At 40.0% G+C, this 5,749-nt stretch overlaps 1 long non-coding RNA gene and 1 pseudogene across 1 annotated transcript; one reads left to right on the plus strand and one right to left on the minus strand.

Moving 5' to 3' along the window:
• Positions 1–289: 289 nt before the first annotated feature.
• On the plus strand, positions 290–1,804 carry LOC127117740 (uncharacterized). The gene is made up of 3 exons (XR_007802029.1): positions 290–566; positions 789–880; positions 988–1,804. It is a non-coding gene; the product is annotated as an uncharacterized LOC127117740 (long non-coding RNA).
• Positions 1,805–2,935: 1,131 nt separating this feature from the next.
• On the minus strand, positions 2,936–4,517 carry LOC127121683 (probable CoA ligase CCL8; annotated as a pseudogene).
• Positions 4,518–5,749: the final 1,232 nt, after the last annotated feature.

A 5,749-nucleotide genomic window follows, 5' to 3' on the forward strand; every position in this document is an offset into this window, starting at 1 on the left:
ATAAATAACATGGGAATTGTTGAATCCATAAATTAAAATTGATGTTTAACAAAAAAAATAAAAATAACGGTGAAAGAATAAAAGCTAAAGTCAAAAAATGAGAATAAAATAGAACAAAATGATTAGTAATAAAATAAAGCCTAAATTAATCAAAGATTAAACTAAGGATCCTATAATAAACCATAAGTGTTTATTAATATACATAGTGAATAAAATTAAATAAAGTAAAAAAATGAGACCAAAGCACAGGGTATCAAACCCACCACCCACGGCTTACCAAACCAACACTTTGGCCAACTCTGCTGGATAGGCATCCTTGTCATATGGTTTCAAACGCTAGTACATAACATAAAAAAGGACGCACCAAACCTTTTAAATAAAACACAAAGTTGAAAACAGTAGCGACGGATAACCAGAGATCATTTTTCTTTCCATTTTGAACATCAAAATTTTACAGCAAGATAACCAAACAAATGGAAGCTTTAAGGAAGCTAAAACGGAGAAATGGAAATAGAAACTCGAAAAGGAAACTAACCGGTTGCGGAGAGATTGACCGACGGATGTAGGTAAGGTTTCGTCTGAACCGATCTTTGATCTTCTTATCCGTTCTTCACCACCAAGAAAAACTATGACTTTCTTTTCTCCTTGTTGTCGATCTCTTTTTTGTTGGTGAACAGTAGCGGCTCCTCTCTCAAAATTAGGGTTTTTCAGCCGCTCCCTTATGAACAGTGGCCTCTCTTTTTATATGTGACTCACCATCCTTTCTCTCTGCTGTGTTTTTTTTCCAGAGTAGTGGAGTGTACGGAGGACGTTTGGAAATTTTTGTCCATATTCAGCTTGTGGTCCCCTTCTTCTTCTCAACCAAATCCATTTACTGTTGGTAATAATTAAATTACCTTTGTGAATTTGTTTCAAGGACTCCAATAAATTAGAATACGTGTTTTCTCTTTTTGGAATTAAACTGGTTTTTGGGTGCTTGTGTCGCAGCAGCTTCGGCGCGGATTGAGGTTGGTCTTCTCGAGCCTCACTGTAAGGCCAACGGCTGAGACATCCACAGTTGAAACCAAAAGATTTGTGTTATCCTGGTTTAGAGTTAAAACTGTGATATCCTTCCCTTCTCCCAGTCTTAATACATCAGATACCTCCAGAGTGTGCATATCCAGGAAGCAAACTGATGGTGATGGAAGATCATTTTCTAGAGAATTAACTCCGATCAAAGCACTTGTCCCATCAACAAAAATTTGCATGCAGTTGATACTGCAAAAGAAGGAGAATTGTGCTCTTGCAATTGGAGTACCGTTGAGAGTAAAGGTACTGGAGTATGCTGTGATTAATTCCAAGTCATTACAACCCCTTCAGATGAAAGACAGACAATATGGGCCTCCACACCATCCAATCTTCTAATTAAACGTCCTCTTCTAATGGAGTGCAAGAGGACATCTGATGAATGAGAGCAAGAAACAACTATTCCGAGATTTGAGTTAACATAATAACTGATTATTTCACTGCGGTACCCCCGAAGTACTTGTATAGGGCCCTCAATTCGACGTTTCCGATTCTTTTCAATCAAGTGTGATGAACTATTGCTGGTTGGAGATTGTGTGTCTATCCCAGTGGAATGTTCTGATACGAGATTTGAGTGAGACACGAGAATCCTATGTATTCTCTAGAGTAATACTGTTGTATCTCGGGATCCTGTGACTAGGTAGTTACTATCAGGTGAAAGACCAAGGCAAGTTACAAGAGCACAATGTCCATAAGCTGTTTCTAAGGTCTTAGCTCCATCTGATGATATCAGCCAAATGCTATTATCAGCATGCCCGCCAGTAATAATTTCTCTGTCACATGTAATAGAAACGATAACTTGGCTTCTAATTCCAGAGGCAGAGAATGCTACAGCTTGTGGGAATCGCCACTCTTCACCCGATGCAGCAGGTGCTTTGAACATACGCATAAGTGTACCACCAGCAGAGCCTACTATAACCTTTCTAAAAAAGAAAAGGAGTTCTGTGGCCATCAAGTGTATTGGGTTGCCACATGTGTTGTGCAACACGCACTGCTGGTGCATTCATATCAACAACCAACAACCGTATCTGAAGATGCATGAATGGAAGCCGCGGGAAGATTGCAACGTTCAGGTGATGGAACAATATAGGGCTTGACTTCATTTGGGTTGCGGAATATTGTCTGCAAATGCAGAACTTCTGCCAACGGCATTTTCTTCAAATGGGGAACGGTCAAAAGCTGGGACGGTGTTTGTCCAAAATATGCAATTTGATCTTGCGTGGCACACTGCTGAACCGGGTCAGAGATTTTATCAATGTCCACCGTCCCTTCATAGGTAATATAAAATAAAACATTATTTGCTGCAACGGCTTCTTTTCCCCGTTGTTTATACCCAAATATAAGATCAATCCACTCATGTAAATGAGAAGATACGTATTCACTCTCCAAAGCCTTCTGATGCTTATGAATAAAATCAATTGGATTTTCAGCCCAAGCAGGAAGTTTTACAGTATCTGGAATGGCAGAAATGGGTAAGCTTTCCTAAGGTTGTCATTGTCTTCCTAATTCGGTGTTGCCTGATATGTGTGGGCAGTGAGAGCTCAATGCACCGACCTACAATTCAACCTTCCAAAGCCATCAGGATTCCACACCCAGCTAATTGAATTTGTCCTGCATAATTCAAACTTGGTATTTCAGTCCAGACCAAGCTTCACCTCACTGCATTTCAGACAACATCAATCTCATTCAATTTCATCAACTTTAGATCACATGAGTTTGCATATTGGCATCCGATTTAAGCATTGAAACCGTGTTTACGTTCAGCGGCAGGTGAAGTGCTATAAGAGGCAAAAGAGATAAACGAAGAGCCAAGCACTAATGGGAAACCAAAGTCTGGTAAGCATAATTCGAAGCCTGTAGGTCAGGACCCTCAGAGTGGAAGTGTTGCAGGTTTTGCCTTTTCTTCGCTCTTCGCAGCTGGCACGATAATTGCACAAACAATTTCTCCGTAGTCTTTGTTTGGTACTCCCAAAACACAACATTCTGAGACATTTGGATGCTCTACTATTACTGATTCAATTTCTAATGCAGAGAGCTTATAGCCACCGTTCTTGATGGTATCAGCGTTCTTACGTCCTGAAATGATGAAATATCCATCTTTATCTGTAGTGACAGCATCTCCAGTCTTAAAGAATCCATCGTCTGTAAACGATTCCTTCGTTACCTCAGGAAGTTTATAATATTCTGTAAATAATGAAGGGCTTTTAATGTAAAGCTCACCAACCCCAGATTCCTGACTCTCATGCTCCTCATCTGCAAGAATCTTGACCTGCACACCAGGTAATAGTTTGCCAACGGTGCCTGCTTTACGCTCACCTTTCAAAGGATTTGACAGTGCCATGAAAAATTCAGTCATGCCATATCGCTCCAATAAGCGATGTCCGGTGATGGATTCCCATTCTTGCATAATAGGTTGAGGAAGTGCAGAGGACCCACACACCATTAGACGCAAGAACCTTGCGCTAGATGCAGAAGTGGCTCGCAGCTCTGGATCCATGGCATGATAACCTTGTATTAATCAAGTGTACATAGTTGGAACTCCGGTGAAAACAGTTATAGCATCATCAGCCTCATATCCTTCAGTTGGATATGACTCACGCCATCTCTTCCAAATTCCACTGACACTAAATTTCGGAAGAAACTCAACCGTGGAACCGACGTAGAGAGGGGCGAATAAACCATTGAAAAGTCCATGGACATGATGTAATGGTAGACAATGCAAAAACCGGTCAGCTGATGTGTACTCCCATGCTTTTGTCAAGGCTTGGACCTGAGCAAGGATGCTTCTGTGTGTATGAACAACTCCCTTAAGTTTACCTGTTGTCCCGCTAGTGTACAAAATCAGTGTTGGATCTTCACTTGATCTTTCAATGTTTTCCAGGAAAATTCTATCTGCATCACTTTCTCCATTTTTTGAATGTCCGTTGTTGCTCTTCTCGGAGGACTTATTAGGAACGGGAAGAATATGAAAAAAACCGAGAAGATGTTTTGTTGGCAATGTTTTGCATTAACTCACTATGATCTTCAGTATTGCAGACACATCCGAATTATTCATCACATACAGGAGCTCTACTTCTGGATAGCTGAGTGCAAGTGGTACAACAACACCTCCGCTAAACCAAGTTACAAGTATTCCGGCAACAAATTCGGCAGACGGCTTAGCTACAATTCCTATTCGAGCTCCTCCAAGATTTCCCTTCACATCATTTTCACACAAGAGATTAGATAACTTTTGTGCCAATGAGATGAGTTGATTGTAACTATAACTCTTCTGATCGTCTCTAATAGAAACACTACCATGAGCTGCAACTTCTTGTTTAGCAATTGCTTTGAAGATGTCCATTAATGTAGTAGATTGAGATGAGGAGGAGTGTGACGAAGAACGAAATTGAGAGCTAGAGTAGTTGATAGAGAAAAGTGAAAAGTGGTGGTGAGGGAATTTATGGTGATGATGATGATGATGAAGCCGTTCAGCCTGCTGCTGCTGTTGAAGACGTTCAGCCTGCTGCTGCTGCTGAAGACATTCCTTATGCAGCTTCTGCAACATTAGATGGTCTGCCACATCAAAATTATTAAAGTTTTGGCCCATTCGAGACAAGAACTGGTCTTCTAATGAACCTACACACTGATTAGGATTAAAATGCCTATTTATCCCATATTCATCAGTCCATGTATCCCTGAAAGACGGATTTACCATGCCACCCATAGAGCTCTGATCAGTAAAATGAGCATCTCTATCATTTAATGGATCAATAAAATGGCCATGGTCCCTTTCAATACGCTTCAAGACTGATAACATGTCACCTCATTTTCAGCATCAAGATGCATTACCAGAGCAAGGGCTTCTCAAAGAACAGCATGGGAAGCATTATTTTTGTTGTTATAATTCATTTCTAGTGCAGAGAAAGATGCGGTGATGATCAGAAATAATAACTGTTGTTACGGAGAAAACTCGAGTGTTTTTTCTGCTACTGCATGAGATACGTTGAGTTTCGGAGTTTTTGGGTGTCGAATCTCACAACCGCTTCGGTGAGGTCAAAGGTAGATTTCGAACTAGCTCATGCCTTCTTGAAATGCGAAAGGGATTGATGAGGTACGAAGTCGAAGCGTTCATGTGTGCTCGATGTAGCTCATTCATTGTGCGAGTGTTAAGTACATGGTTAGAGTATCGGGATTTGTTATCGTCTCCACAGGGATTATGTGATATTGCCGCCGTTCAATAGTTGTTAAGTTCTTAACTTATAGTAACAAGGGGGTTTTAGTTTTTGGTTACGGTAGCTTGCATAAAAAGTAAGAAATTACGGTAAAAGTTTTGGTTTTACGATTTGAGAAAGATTGTCAAAGTTAGGGTTCAACGATCACTTAGCATGCATATGTTCGATCAAACAAAACTCATAAACTCCATTAGATGATAAACACATTCACAAAGTCCTCTCAATGTGTTTATCTCTAACACACATTGTGAGTTTTTCCCATTTTGATCCATTGTTGATCTCTCACACAATCTATCAAAATGACAACTTTTTTTAGGTTCAACTTTTTAGTGAACAAACTCATTCAATACTATCTCTAGCTAAAGAACAAGGATGGATGAAAACCTAGGTCAAGAGTTGGTAAACACCTTTCAATAATAAACCAACACAAAAAGTTATCAATAAAACAAGGTTTTCACCATACATTCATC

Source organism: Lathyrus oleraceus, chromosome 2, assembly GCF_024323335.1.
Source record: "Lathyrus oleraceus cultivar Zhongwan6 chromosome 2, CAAS_Psat_ZW6_1.0, whole genome shotgun sequence".
Classification (NCBI taxonomy): domain Eukaryota; kingdom Viridiplantae; phylum Streptophyta; class Magnoliopsida; order Fabales; family Fabaceae; genus Lathyrus; species Lathyrus oleraceus.